The 15,417-nt window shown below is 35.7% G+C and overlaps 1 pseudogene; it reads left to right on the forward strand.

The window, feature by feature from the left end:
• Nucleotides 1-12,124: 12,124 nt before the first annotated feature.
• Nucleotides 12,125-14,697, forward strand: LOC143388840 (RNA-binding protein 25-like; annotated as a pseudogene).
• The last annotated feature ends 720 nt before the right edge of the window (nucleotides 14,698-15,417 follow it).

The following is a 15,417-nucleotide window of genomic DNA, read 5'->3' on the forward strand; positions in this document are numbered from 1 at the left end:
CTGATGAGTTAGCCAGCCAAGAATATGTGTTTTAGAAAAATAATGTAGCAACACTGTGAACAATGTGTTCTAGGGGGAAGGAGCTGGGAGAAGGACATCCAGTTAGGGGACTCTTTCAATAACTCAGATGGATAAAAAAGGCATAATTTGATGAAATAACATGGAGTAGGCATAGGTGGATTTGAGATTAATTAGGACAATTCTACATGATACCCACCTTGGTCCAACAGCCCACTTGTTATTTGGTATTCCTAAATAAATATTGCAACTTCTTGCCTCTATGGAGTTTCTCAAGTTATTTTGTACCCTGGACCACATTTATCCAATCCAAAAAAAGTGACAAACAGAACTTTATTTGTGTGGTTTCTGAACCAGAGCAAAGGAACCTAGGAACTGGAGCATTTCAGACCTAACAAATCAGACTTAGTCAATCAGAATCTCAATGTTAACCTGATCCTCAGAGGATTTCTAAGCACACTAGAGTTTAAAATCCCAGCTTAAACTTTACCTTGTCCAAGAAATCTTTCTGAATTTCCCCAGTCTTTCCACTCCATTGAAATAAAGCTAACTTGTGTGATGTTTACAAATTTGCATGTATCAGTTCACTTGTATCATGATTATTCAAACAGGTGCCTTGTACCTCCCTAAACGTCAGCTCCAGGAGGTAAAGACAGATTTCACAGATTCCAATTATCTTGACATTGTCTCTACTTCCCATATAGGACTTGACTCAACCCAGGTTTTTCCCAAGAGACAGAGAAGGAGACTTCTGTTGTTCTCCTTGGAGGCCAAGTTGCATCTACATATCTTATGATAATGTTTCCTGTTGATTTCAGATCTCTCTTTGTCAATCTCTTAAAAATGAGCACTTGGCTCCAGTAAAGCATGATCCATATTCAATTACGTTCCTCTATCTAAATTTAGCAGTTTTAAAGATGCAATATCTACTCATTTATAAACTGACTTTAAATGACTTGATGGTGGACTTCTTAGCAGAAACATTCACAATAAAATATTTTGCTGAAATCTGTTATAAACAACTTGAATATATTATTCAGAGTTCATCGTATTTATGCTATGACTAAAAACAAAAATATTTTTCTATTAAAGGAGCACTGGATTTCCAAGGGTTGGTTTTATGAAAATGTAAAACAATACCCATCTTATTTTGTCTATTTTTTATGTTTATAATTTTAGGAAAAAAGATAGCAATCTAGACTGAACTGTTTGTGTTTAATCCCACGAAAGTTTTCCTTTTTTGGATGGCAAACTGAAATGTTTAAAAAGTGGGTCACTCTGAGCATCCTTCTCTCTTAAGCAGCAGAGTGTACTTGAATGGCTTGGACTAAGTGTTTTAGATAAAGGAAATGGTCTTTCTAAAATAACATGCAGTTAACAGCTGGAAAGAAGTAGTGAAGCGTTTAACTATCCATTATGCTCAAAGAAAAACTTGGCTAAAATTCTTCCTTCCCATTAAAAGCACTGAGGGCACCTTCAGAATTTATGTAACTGTGCTGTTAAACCCATTTATCATTTTTCCTTTATAATCCAGACTAAATAATTAATGTATACCTATTTAGGAACCTCCTCCGTGTTTTTTAATGAGGTAGGCTATTTTTAGTTTTCATGGAAAGTAATAGTCATGGTATTTTAGAAAGCAAAAGTAATTTTCAGTTTAAAATTATTCTACATTTTTTTAAATAAGTTTTCCAAATTAAAAAAAAATCAGGGAGGACATTTAAAGTTCAAGAAAGATTGGATTATAAAAATTTAAAACTGCAAAAAAAAAAAGTTCAAGAAAGAGATGGGCGTGGGAAATGAGACAATATCCATTTGTACACGTCTGGGTAATCCTGTAAGGTAACCAACCTTTCTACTTGATGACCCCTAAGTAACAATAAATGACCCTACACTTACCTGCTTGACATAATGTCACAATTAATTGATAAAACTTTGCTCTGAATTACAATAATTTACTGAAACTTAAACTCAGGTCTACCAAGAGATTTAAAACTCATCATGAGATTCAAACTTGCTCGAAGTATCCATTTCTCTTGTTCTTTCAATTCTCTGCCATCGTTGCTCTTTGCAGATAACATGCATTTTTTTCTATCTTCTCCACCACTGTCCATCCCCATGTCCATCTGGCATCTGGAATTCAGGGAACATCTATTATTTATTCAAATTTTCCATCTGCCACTTCTAATTCGGACACTGCAGTCATATGTATGTTGAACACGTCCAGCACATTACCACATACTGTTTATGCTCTGATTTGTTTCATTTCTTCCCAGTCTTTTCCTGCCTGCATATGCTTCTATTTAGCTATTTTTATACTGAGATGACTTTTAGTACCAAAGTAATTTATCCTGCCTTCTATTAAAGCCATCCATTGCATTTTTAATTTTAGATATTCTATTTTTGGTTCTTGTATGCCCATAGGAATTTTTTTTTTATTGATTCCAAGTTCTGGTCAAAATAATCCATCCTTATATCTATTCTTTCTCCTCGTTTACTAATTTTTCTTGTCCATATTATTTTCACAGTTATTGCCTCCATGTTTTCATGGTCATTAAGTAAAATCTGTTTCATTATTCCAATAATTGTGTCTTCTATTTCTCTAGTCTATAACATTTTTAGTCATGTTTATGTATCTTACTTTACTTAGTAATACTAATATCATGCAAGATAATTGTGGAATCTGGATAATTTTGTCATCTTTCACAAAAGGTTTACCTTAAATTCTGGCAGGCAATTTAACTGGGAACAGGTCTCCTTAATCTAATAAGGGAGAGAGCTGTTTGCAGTCTGGTAAACCTAATTCCAATTGTTTCAACCCTGCTCTAAGAGCCGAGATCCCCAACTGAGATCTGACAGTGTTCATTGAAACCTTTTCCATGGTCAGAACTGAACACCAATTTTGGCTTTTTAGCACGTTAAGATTAACAAATATTCATTTGCATTCCAGTGGCTTTGGTTTAGCTGTTTAATTTCTTATTCTATGTAACCTAACATATTGACAAATATCTTAAAATGATGGACCTCCAAGAATGATGGACTGTTATATCTTTTTCTCTATGTCATTTTGTTTTCACTGTATAGCCTGCTTCATCAATAGATGAAATCCCTGTATACTACATCTCCACAAACATCAGTCAAAATAGTCCTTTTTAATATATGGTGGTCTGCTACTCATTAGTATGCTGTTATGAGGTAATAACAAAAATTTCATTTGACTTTTCTTGGTAAACATGATTATTTTGTAAGACTTAAAAAATTTTTAAACTTTATTGTATTTCTATGTATAATACTATTAGAAGATTCATGATATAATGCCTTGACATTCTACAGTCTTCATAGACATTATTGTTTATAAAGTATTTATAGGTTGGAACAATTAATGCTAAGGTCCAAAAGTTCAATGACACATAATTTAATACTCAGAGTTTGAATTAATATGTGCTTAAACCAAAGTATCATTCTTAATGAATGATTTTATATTTGTCGATTCAGATGTTATTTCAAATAATGAAAGAGAGTATAGCATAAAAGGAACTAAAATAACATAAACAATGAAATACTCACAATTTTAAGTAATTAAAACCTTTTAAGTGTATGAAGTGCTTTGTGTTTCATTTGGAAATTTTGGATAAGGTTTTATAGCAATACATACCGAGTAAAGTGTTCAGGCCTTGTTTATTTTAATGGCTTCTAAAACAGACATTAAAAAACTCTTGTGTTGAAAATATGTGGAAAGGAGCATGTAGTGGTTTTATTATACTGCAGCATAGCTCTTGAAATCATATAGCAATTTTCCATTTTGAACTGCTTTAAAGAACAAATTTACCAAGCTACATTTATAATGGTAGAAACACATTAGTCAAGGAAAATGCATGTTTATGGATAACTAAATTGATATAAAAATAATAGAATTGGCCTTGCCTTTGTAAATTAAATGAGGTAATTTCAAAGTTTAGAATATAATTCACTTTGATATACTGCAACTATTTTAATTGTAATAAATTATCAGATGTTATTTTTTTCATTTCTTATTTTCTCTTATGCAAAATATATGCAATAAAACATCAAAATTAATTTCTTAAACATTTTACATTCTTAAGTCACCAGAGTTGTGAAATACCTTGTTAAGTTTTGATGTATTTATAGTTATTTGCTTTAACTTTAGTTGTTGTTTTGATTTTAAAATATTAAATGAAGCAACTTGCTTTTCCAAGTTCAGCTTTGAGTTTATAGGGCTCATAACTATGACATGAGTAATCCAACAAATTTCCCCTTATATGTGCTTTTCACTGAAATATCTTTCTTTGAAAGCCATTTAAATCTTCAATCCAAGGGAAAATTGGGTAATTACAGGAGTTTTTCTTTTGTTTATATTATAGGAACCTGTGTACTAAATGACTACTACTTTTTTGATTGTGTGTCTCTTTTTGTGTCTCTAAATCCAAACTTTTCATGTATATTTTTTATTTTAAAGCTTGGTTTAAAATTCATTAAACTTCACATTGTATTCATTGTGTGTGTGTATGAAAGAGAAGGCAGGGGAGGGAGACAGATGATTCCCTAGATCAGAGAAAATTCTAATTTCTGATGGAATGTTTCATTGGTATTGATTTTACAGTGAAATGTGGATTTTCTAAAGGTTTCCTATGCCTTATTCATAAAGACAATGTTGTGAGGGATCATTTACTTCCAGTACTTATGCTAACACTAAGAGCTATAAAGCTGAAGTGACTTGATTGCATTTATGGAGCAAATGATTGATAGAAATACAAGGGTTAACAGAATTCAAAGAGGAATGCCCTCCATGTGTTGGGTCCCATCTTAGTGCTTTCAAAATATTACCTATTTAATCTCCTAATATTCCTTTAAGACACAGTCTTCCCATTTTACAAATAAGGAAATTTGATCTTAGAGATAATTAAAATAACTATGAGAAATGTATATCATTCCACAGATCTAAAATGTATTATGTATAAAGAAGCTTAAGAATCTGTAGGAAGACAGACAATAAACATTAGCACAAATAATTAATTACCTGCTTCGGATCCACCCACCTTGAAATTACTGTAATTATAGTGACCAAATGCTGTTACTATGGTATATTATTCAAAGAGGACTTTCTAAATTAATACTCAAGGGGCGTTTCATTCATTCCTAAATTCTATATTCCTTTGTTCCTCAAAGATGAGTAGTTCAGAATTGTTTAATGCTTTGCTTTGGAGAGTTCAGTCTTCTGATAGATCCTTCTCTCCCTACTGTGACTGTGGAAATCCCAAAGAAGGCTTCTACATGCTTCATGTCTCTCTGCCCTCTTGGCTGGCTGTCTGGTTTAAATGATCCTTTCTTTTTTCTCTAATTCACTATTTTTGTTAAGAGACAAGTGATCTTGGTTTGATTTGTTTCTTCTACCTGCATTCCTTCCTTCCTGTATTACCATTTTGTCCAAACTGTGGATAATTACCTTTTGATCTCTCAAAATTAAAGCAGAGATGAGGCTGGAGAATTCAACAAGACTGATACAACAGACAGCAATTGAAATTATTTGCTGAACATGCTGCTGAGTCCATGATCCCAGGTAAGGACACTTTCCCACTGCAACCGGGGGCCCCTCTTTATTTCCAGTTGGATTTTCACATAACAAACAGGATGTAAGTTACCATTTGAAATTCAGAAAAACAAAATACTGTGGGTTATTATTATTATTATTTGTATAAAAATAGTGAAAATATTGGGATCCATCTATACTCTAACTTGGATGTACTTATACTAAAACACTGGGATAATGTATCAAAAAAATTAACATAAATGAAGTTTTTCTGAAAGTAAAATTGCATTGAGCATCCTGTATATTTATTTGCTAAATATGGCTAGTCTGTTTTCACCCCTAGGTTTTCTTAACTCTAGAAGAGCTCTGCAGTCCTGAATGGAATTTGAAATCCTTTCTTCCCCAAACTTCTAATTGCTCTAGTCTCTTCCATTCAACATTAGATCTATCAGTTAACAGCATCAAGAGTTTTTTGTTTAGTTGTTTTGTTTTATTTTTAAAATATGTAACTTGTGCTGGGCATTGTGGTGCACACCTGTTATCCCAGAAATTCTGGAGGCTGAGGCAGGTAGATGGTAAGTTCAAGGCCAGTCTCAGCAACTTAGCAGGACTCTATCTTAAAATAAAAAGAGCTGGAAAGAGCTGAGACTGTATTTCAGTGGTAGAGCACCCATGTTATCCCCAGTGCCCTCTCTCCAATAAAGAAAGAAAGAAAGAAAGAAAGAAAGAAAGAAAATAATAATAATAATTTTAAAAATGTAACTTGTGTTGTTCTTGAGTAAGCATCATCAACACATCTAGGTTGTGGCTCTTGATTTACTTACAGGCCTTTGGGTAAGAGGATAATCACTGAATTCTTTTTCAACCTTATATTCCATATGAGAATTTAATTTAGGCTGTAAGCCTTGCCTTGTGTGGTGTCTGCAATCATTAGGTAAGATAGAAAAGGGGAGCACATTTATAATATTCCTTGTTGGGATTCTTCAACTCATCCCTGCTCTACTGTGTTTCTATACTGAACTGTTGACCTAATATTCAATAAACTCTTCAGCGTCCTACTTCATAATCTTAGTTCCTGATCATTAAATGGCGATTTGGTTGGAGTCTATTCCCAGGTATGCACCTATGAGCTTGCTTTTCAATCTATACTGTTTTCACTTCAGGTAGAATTCAATGGCCCCATTCTCAATGGTAGTAAAAGAAGGACACTATTCCCTATCTCTTATGTTTAAAAACAAATCTTTCCAAATAATTTCTCCAGCTTTTGCTTCCTCCAAATATTTTGAGATCTATCTGTCTGACCTATTGGTATCTGAAGCTGGTATCAAATGACATGTGAAACTCATGAAGGTTGCTCATGGAAAAAAAAAGTTCAAGCTTACAGAGGGTGCTTCATGTCTCTTCTGTGTCCTCTCCATCTCCCTGGTTTCCACATGGTGTGCCTTTGGATTCCAAGACAGTATTCCAAACCTGTCTATTTACTGGGCTTAGAAATGTGTTTTCTTACAATGTAGATGTTGCGAAAATAACTTGAGTAAAATATTTGATTGAGTGCTGTTGTTGGAACACACCTCAGAAATATAGCATTTATGTGATTTCCTCCTTGTCTTAGGAAGGCAATGCCTTTCAAGATTTTTTAACTCCCACCTTTCTGTTCCAAGGTAGTTGTCAGGAGGAAAAAACAACAACAACAACAAAAAACATTTTCTGTTTCTAACATGGAATGCTAACAGGGCTCTTCAAATAATTTCACTGTATTCCTTCAAATCTATGAAGATAATTCCTGTTGTTGCTGAAAATACATAAATTTTCAAAATGGATGTGTTCCAGCTTTGGCAGAATTGCCTCCCTGTTGTTGAATGCTTGGCACATGCATTGAGCTATCAAATCCCATCATTCTCCCTTGCTGGAAGAATCAGGCAGACATCAAATAAGATGATTTGGCAGAGTTGGCTGATGTATTCTCTGAAAATAAAATCAATTTCCACAACCAATTATTTGAAAGGTCACTTTAAAAACTATTCTTTCTATTTTTTTATTTTTTAATATGGTTTTTAGTTGTTGATGGACCTTTATTTTATTGATTTGTATGTGGTGCCAAGATTGTTATGTTTTAATTAGAATTTGGAATAATTTCCTTTTTGTTGGGGGAAAGGAAGAAGGGCTGCCATACTTAGTAAACTTAAGCAAATAAATAGAGTCTCAGTGCCTATGATTTAGAATCTTTTCTAGCCAACTTAGTTTTCCTAATGTAAAATTTGGCTTTAAGGTAATAGAATTTTCACTCTATATATTTTCAATTCCAATTAAAAAAAAATAATATAACAAATTGTAAATAAATCTTCTTTGCCATCATTAGAAAAAGGAGGGAAGAAAGTTAAATAGGGGGTGTCCAGTTAAATTTGAATTTCAAGTAAACAAATAACAATTTATTTATCTTTTATAAGTATGTCCAATGTAGCATTTAGGCCATACTTAAAAGAGTCATTGTTAATCTGAAGTTCAAATTTCACTAGGCAGCCTTTATTTATATTATGTGCTAAATCTGGTAACATTACAAAGGCAATAAAGAAGATTGCATAGAGAAAAAAATGAAGGTATTATCAGTGAAGGTTTGGGGAAAGTACTCATATCTTTGAACTCTAATTGTAGCAACTGCAAAGTGAAGAAGAGATTCATTCCCGTGTCTTAGAGAAAACCACTGCATTCCATGGACAGGGCCAAGATTCTGCTTGGATTTTACAGATAAAAAGAGACATGGAGAGATTAAGAAACTTGCCTAAACTAGTAAGCAGTGTGGTTAAGACTGTTCTTTTCAATGTTATTCTCTATGTTTCAAAGCCCACCTCCATGCACAGGTCTACATGTTTTACTGTTCAGGAAGGCATGGACAGATACCAGATTGTTGTTCATCTACAAAGTTCTTCATCCATCAAGTAAGCAAGATAAGATCAACCTTGTAATTTATTGCAAAGGCTTTCTAAAACATATTAATATAAAAATATAAATGATTGACCCTGGAAAAAAAATTTTATTTTCCCTGTTAAGCTTCTAAGTTTCTCTTAGTCACAGAATCATAGCAGGATTTAGGGAAAAAAAGCATATAGGATTAAGAAATGGAAGATGACTTTGAGTCATTTATAAAGCAATACATTGAATAATCAGGTAAAAGGAAAAAAATGGGAGAAATTCCTCCTCCTACCAGTCTATTATCCACAGCCAAGGAAAACAAATTTTTAAGTGTTATATGGAAGCTTCTAGACAAAGGATCTTGAAATATTTTAGTTAAAAATAGAGATATATAATTTATGTTAACAAATCTAAAGTTACTAATTTTAAGTGTGTATATTAATGCCAATATTGATGTTACTTATATTTACTGTGCTTGCTGTCAATATTCTGTTTTATTGGCTCTATAAAATTAGGTGCAGCACTAATTTACTAATCCTCTGTATTAATTATTATGGCTCATTATGTCAGGAAAATGAAAAGATCTTGTCCTGCTTTAGTTCATGGAACCTTTCAGTTATCTCTACTGAGGGGTATATTTGTGCATAATTTTTTCTGTTTTATTGAGCTATTCTACCTCTAGTCATGTCTTTTTGGGAGGTAGGTGTGGGTGCTGAGATTGAACCTAGGGCTTTGTGGATATTAGGCAGTTAATCTACTGACATGAGCTGTGAGTGATAGAAACATGAGGTTAAGGGCACAATTTTATAAACTGGACCCACTGAACTGATCTCCACATGCTTTCTTTTTTCTTAAAACAATTGTATTAAATATTCCTGGAAATAATTTACCTGTCTGGCTTCATTCAACAGGATATATTACATTCCTCAGCAAACAACCTGAAATCTGCAAGAGAAAAGCAGGCCTGATATGCCAATAAAAAGAATACAAGTTACCCTGAAGGGGGGACTTTTGTGACCCTTACATAAACCAGACACCAGAACTTGCAGAGATAAGGATAATTCCCTCTACCCATAAAATCTGTATGAACGGGTTCCAAACAGAACTGGTCAGTATAAGCCAAAATGATCTAGAGTTACTATGTTCAATAGGGATTTGAGAGTCTATTGTCATCCTGCTGTCAGTCAAAAGTCAAGAGGTGGGCCAGCATGGGACTCACTAAAAGTTTTTTCCTAGAACCTCCATAAAATTGGAGGGCAGGAGAGCCACGTCACCCCTCTCCTCTCTGAGAGGACCCACTCTTTATATTCAGAGTGTCTAATTTTCCCTTTTCTTATCTCTTCTAACGAAATTATGTCTGATACTCTGAGCAACATGTTAAAAAAAAATTGTGACCTAATAGCAAGAAGTGGAGTGAAGACAGGATCTCTGCAGCTGCCTCAGCTTCATGGCGGACCAGGGCGCAGTAACACTATCACTGAACTACATCCCCAGGCTCTTTAATCATACCTTAGATCATTGAATCAGTCAGTTCTTGTATCAAATTGTCAAATCAATTTTGAAAACATTTTACTCTCACCTATACAATCAGGAGAAAGTCTTTTTTTTTTTCTATGTAATTTCAAAACCTTTGAATTTCGATTTTAGAATTTATAGGTTTTCCACTTTATTTTTCTGAGTAATTACTTTAATGGCCTTTTTGATTTAAATTTTAATTTGATTTTACTTTGGTGCCTGAGGGAACAGTATTTCTGACTTGCAGTTTCCTGGGTGTTCAGACACAACTTTTATTTGTGTTATTTTTGAAGACCAATTAGCAATATCCTAAATAGATAAATGGAAAGACCAACATTTTTGAGTGACATCATGAAAATACAAATTAGCAAGAGGCTTTTAAACCACATAGGAGCCAGTTAAGTCTTGGCCGTGAGATGCATTAGAGTATTTCTCTTTGGCTGCATAGATTGGCTCCAGTGTGGGAGCTTCATAAGGCTAGTCTTCCAAGGTAGTTGTAAAGGCTTTCTAAAACATATTTATAGCACAATATTAATAGTAGGCACTAGATAAACTGAAGTTATTTTTATTAGTGTGTTTAGAGCCAAATCCATTGAATCCATTTTTCTATTTTCCACAGAGATAAGGAAATGTTTTTTTCTACCTGCTATTGGATCACTTGACAAGATGATGTAAATACACCCACTTAGCCATAGTGGCAGACACTCTGTAGTTTCAAGACAGTAAAGATCTTAGTTGCACCAAGTACTGTTATAGTAGATTTTTCTTTTAAATACTACATATACTTTTTGTTCATTTTCTTTCACTTTTCAATTTAGAGGCAAGTAGTTTAATAACATTTAATTTTTAGCTCCTAATTTGGTCAAAATATCTAACCAAACTCCAGCATTCAACCCATATCAGAGAATTAATATTCTGATCAGGTCACATTTCTCATAATCTGGTCATTTCACATCTGAAAATTCTTGTATTATGTCATCCAAGAGTTTCTTGGGGGATACCTCATATCTAAGCACTGATACACTGGTACAATTGTATTAAATATTCCTGGAAATAATCTATTTAAAAGTATCATGCATAACATTCTAACAGAAAAATATTAAGTTAGATTGTTGCAGAGTGAGACCCACTTGCTGAACCCAGGCAGAGTCAGAATTCTCATCTGGTGGTTCTTGCAAACTTGCAGGGAGAATTTCAGATGGGTCACGCAGAGTAACAGGCAGGAGCTTATTGGAAAGATGTGTAATACAGATGACCAAGAATCTGGACAGACTGAATGGGTAACCCCCGCGAGGTCAACATGGGCCTTATAGATTCTAGGTTTTTTAAAATTCTGAACTTGGAAGTCTCCCCTACCCCTGAAGTTCGAACAAATAGGTTCTGTCCCCAGAAAGTCCTTGTCCCTTTCTTTGACTTGGCAAAGAAAATCCCAGGAGTTGGAAGGAGTTAATACCTGTGAAATTCCTGGAAATGGAAACCTGTTCAAAATCAGGGAAACTTATCTTTTGTCTCTCTTCCTCCCAGAGCTTCTGGAGATAGAACTTTTGAAAGAATGAAGGTCCCCCCACCACCTTCCCCTAAAGTTGGTTTTCAACAAAACCCACTTTTCTATCAATTTGACTTTGAATATCTCTGGAGCAGAGAATGTTAAGGCTTAGTAAGGCTTAGCTTCTTTCCTCCCTGGGTGGGTATTAGAGTTAGCAGCTAACAATTATCTTGGTTCTTATCTGCTTTGACAAAGTTCTGTTATCCCCAGTCCTGTGACCTATGCCGTCTTTTTGAAGCATATATCTGATTTTGTCCCTGTAAGTTAGACTTGTTACTATCCTGCTTCATACCCACCTGTTTATGGCTAGCTAACCTACCTAATAAGAGTATTACCACACAGAAGCTCCCCGTGCATCGCGGCTGTGTTTGCGCCCTCTGCGAATAGGCGCTTCGAAATTAGTCTCCTGGGCGAGCAGCGCGCAGAAACCTTGAACCGGTGGAGCCCACTTGTAACGTGGAGCCCAGAAGGCAGTGAAGACAGTACCGTTTTCTCAGTGGTGGGTACTATACCAACTGCCCTCCTAAGAAAGTGCTGAGATAGAGTATTATAATGATAATACAAGAGCTTCTACTGCTGCAGTAAGAATGTCTTTCCCCCCTCATTTGAATCGCCCTCCCAAGGGAATCCCAGCACTCCCACTGGGTATCCCACCCTCACAGTTTCCTGGCTTTCCTCCACCTGTGCCTCCAGGGACCCCAATGATTCCTGTACTAATGAGCATTATGGCTCCTGCTCCAACTGTCTTAGTACCCACTGTGTCCATGGTCGGAAAGCATTTGGGAACAAGGAAGGATCATCCAGGTTTAAAGGTAAAAGAAAATGATGAAAATTGTGGTTGCCACTAGTACGGTTTTTGTTGGCAACATATCCGAGAAAGCCTCAGACTGCTTATACGACAGCTCCTAACTAAATGTGGTTTGGTTTTGAGCTGGAAGAGAGTACAAGGTGCTTCTGGAAAACTTCAAGCTTTTGGATTCTGTGAGTATAAGGAGCCAGAATCTACTCTCCGTGCACTTAGATTATTGCATGATCTGCAGATTGGAGAGAAGAAGTTACTTGTTAAAGTTGATGCAAAGACAAAAGCACAACTGGACGAATGGAAAGCAAAGAAAAAAGCTTCTAATGGGAACGCCAAGCCTGAAACTGTCACTAATGATGATGAAGAAGCCTTAGATGAAGAAATCAAGAGAAGAGATCAGATGATTAAAGTGGCCATTGAAGTTTTAATACGTGAATATTCCAGTGAGCTAAATGCCCCATCACAGGAGTCTGATTCTCACCCAAGGAAGAAGAAGAAGGAAAAGAAGGAGGACATTTTCCGCAGATTTCCAGTGGCCCCACTGATCCCTTATCCACTCATCACCAAGGAGGATATAAATGCCATAGAAATGGAAGAAGACAAAAGAGACCTGATAGTGAGAGAGATCAGCAAATTCAGAGTCACACACAAGAGATCATATGGTGATTAATGCAAGATGAAACTCTCAGCTTGGAAAGTAACAAGGAATAGGATAAACTGGAAGAAGAGAAAGGCAAAAAGGAAAAAGAAAGACAGGAAATTGAGAAAGAAGGGAGAGAAAGAGAGAGGGAGCATGAAAGGGAACGAGAAAGGCGAGAACGGGAATGAGAAAGGGAACGAGAACGTGAACGAGAAAAGGAGAAAGAACAGGAGCGGGAACGAGAACGGGATAGGGACCCTGACCGTACAAAGGAGCGAGAGCCAGATCCGGATCGAGAGAGATCGGGACCGGGATCGGGAAAGCAGCTCAGATCCTAATAAAGATCGGAGTCGATCAAGAGAAAAGAGCAGAGATCTTGAAAGGAACGAGAGCGGAAAAGAGAGAGAGAGCGAGAAAGGGAGCGTGAGAGAGAGCGAGAAAGAGAACGGGAGCGGGAAAGAGAGAAAGACAAAAAACGAGACCGAGAAGAGGATGAGGAAGATGCTTACGAAAGAAGAAAACTTGAAAGAAAACTGAGAGAGAAAGAAGCTGCTTATCAAGAGCGTCTTAAGAATTGGGAAATCAGAGAACGGAAGAAAACCCGGGAATATGAGAAGGAGGCTGAAAGAGAAGAAGAAAGGAGAAGAGAAATGGCTAAAGAGGCTAAACGACTAAAAGAATTCTTAGAAGACTATGATGATGATAGAGATGATCCCAAATATTACAGGGGGAGTGCTCTTCAGAAAAGGTTGCGTGATAGAGAAAAGGAAATGGAAGCAGATGAACGAGATCGGAAGAGAGAAAAGGAAGAACTGGAGGAAATTAGGCAATGCCTTTTAGCAGAAGGGCACCCAGATCCAGATGCAGAGCTTCAGAGGATGGAACAAGAGGCTGAGAGGCGTAGACAACCACAAATAAAGCAAGAGCCAGAATCAGAGGAAGAAGAAGAAGAAAAGCAAGAAAAAGAAGAAAAACAAGGAGAACCCATGGAAGAGGAAGAAGAACCAGAGCAAAAGCCTTGTCTCAAACGAACTCTGAGGCCCATGAACTCAGCGCCATCTGTTTCCTCTGCTAGTGGAAATGCAAGGCCCAACACTCCTCGGGATGAGTCACCCTGTGGTATTATTCTTCCTCACTAAAACTCACCAGATCAACAACAACCTGAGGAACATAGGCCAAAAATAGGACTAAGTCTTAAACTGGGTGCTTCCAATAGTCCTGGTCAGCCTAATTCTGTGAAGAGAAAGAAACTACCTGTAGATTGTGTCTTTAACAAATTTGAGGATGAAGACAGTGATGATGTTCCCCGCAAAAGGAAACTTGTTCCCTTGGATTATGGTGAAGATGATAAAAATGCTGCCAAAGGCACTGTAAACACTGAAGAAAAGCGCAAACATATTAAGAGTCTAATTGAGAAAATTCCTACAGCCAAACCTGAGCTCTTTGCTTATCCTTTGGATTGGTCTATTGTGGATTCTATATTGATGGAATGACAAATTAGACCATGGATTAATAAGAAAATCATAGAATACGTAGGTGAAGAAGAAGCTACATTAGTTGATTTTGTTTGTTCTAAGGTTATGGCTCATAGTTCACCTCAGAGCATTTTAGATGATGTCGCCATGGTACTTGATGAAGAAGTAGAAGTTTTTATAGTCAAAATGTGGAGATTATTGATATATGAAACAGAAGCCAAGAAAATTGGTCTTGTGAAGTAAAACTCTTTTTACATTTAGAGTTCCATTTCAGATTTCTTCTTTCTCACCCTTCAAAGGACTTTGAATTTTTTTTTGTCTTCAAAGGCATTTGTGAGATCTGTAATTTTTTTTAATGTAGAAAATGTGAATTTTTTTTTTAGTCCTCTAATTTCTTAATGCCCTGTGTACTCCTTTGGTTGTAAAGTCATCTGAATCCTTGGTTCTCTTTATACTCACCAGGTACAAATTACTGGTATGTTTTATAAGCTGCAGCTACTGTACACAGCCTATCTGATATAATCTTGTTCTACTGATTTGTTCCTTGTAAATATTAAAATGACTCCCCCCCCAAAAAAAGGAATATTACCATAGTGAAACATGATTATTAATCCGTTTTTTTTTCAGAATTTCACGCCTTTCCAAATGCCATTAGACCTTAAACCTTTTTATCACATGGGCTGCTGTTTTGCAATTTTCTTTTGGTTTTCCAATGAGACACCCAGAATGTTCTGTTTTCTATATGAATGCAATTTCAGTCATTACTCTTTGATAGATTGGATATTGTTTTCCAGAGTGAAATTATCATTTTAATTGATCTGGGTTATTATTTTTCTATATTACTCAGTTCACACAAACTGTTGGCACTATTATAGTTGTGGTACAGAAGGTTGAGTTCCCATCACCAAAGTCTGTGTTGAGAATGGTTTCTTATGCTGACACCAAGCAGACCCCAACTCATGT

This window comes from Callospermophilus lateralis, unplaced genomic scaffold, assembly GCF_048772815.1.
Source record: "Callospermophilus lateralis isolate mCalLat2 unplaced genomic scaffold, mCalLat2.hap1 Scaffold_45, whole genome shotgun sequence".
Classification (NCBI taxonomy): Eukaryota; Metazoa; Chordata; class Mammalia; order Rodentia; family Sciuridae; genus Callospermophilus; species Callospermophilus lateralis.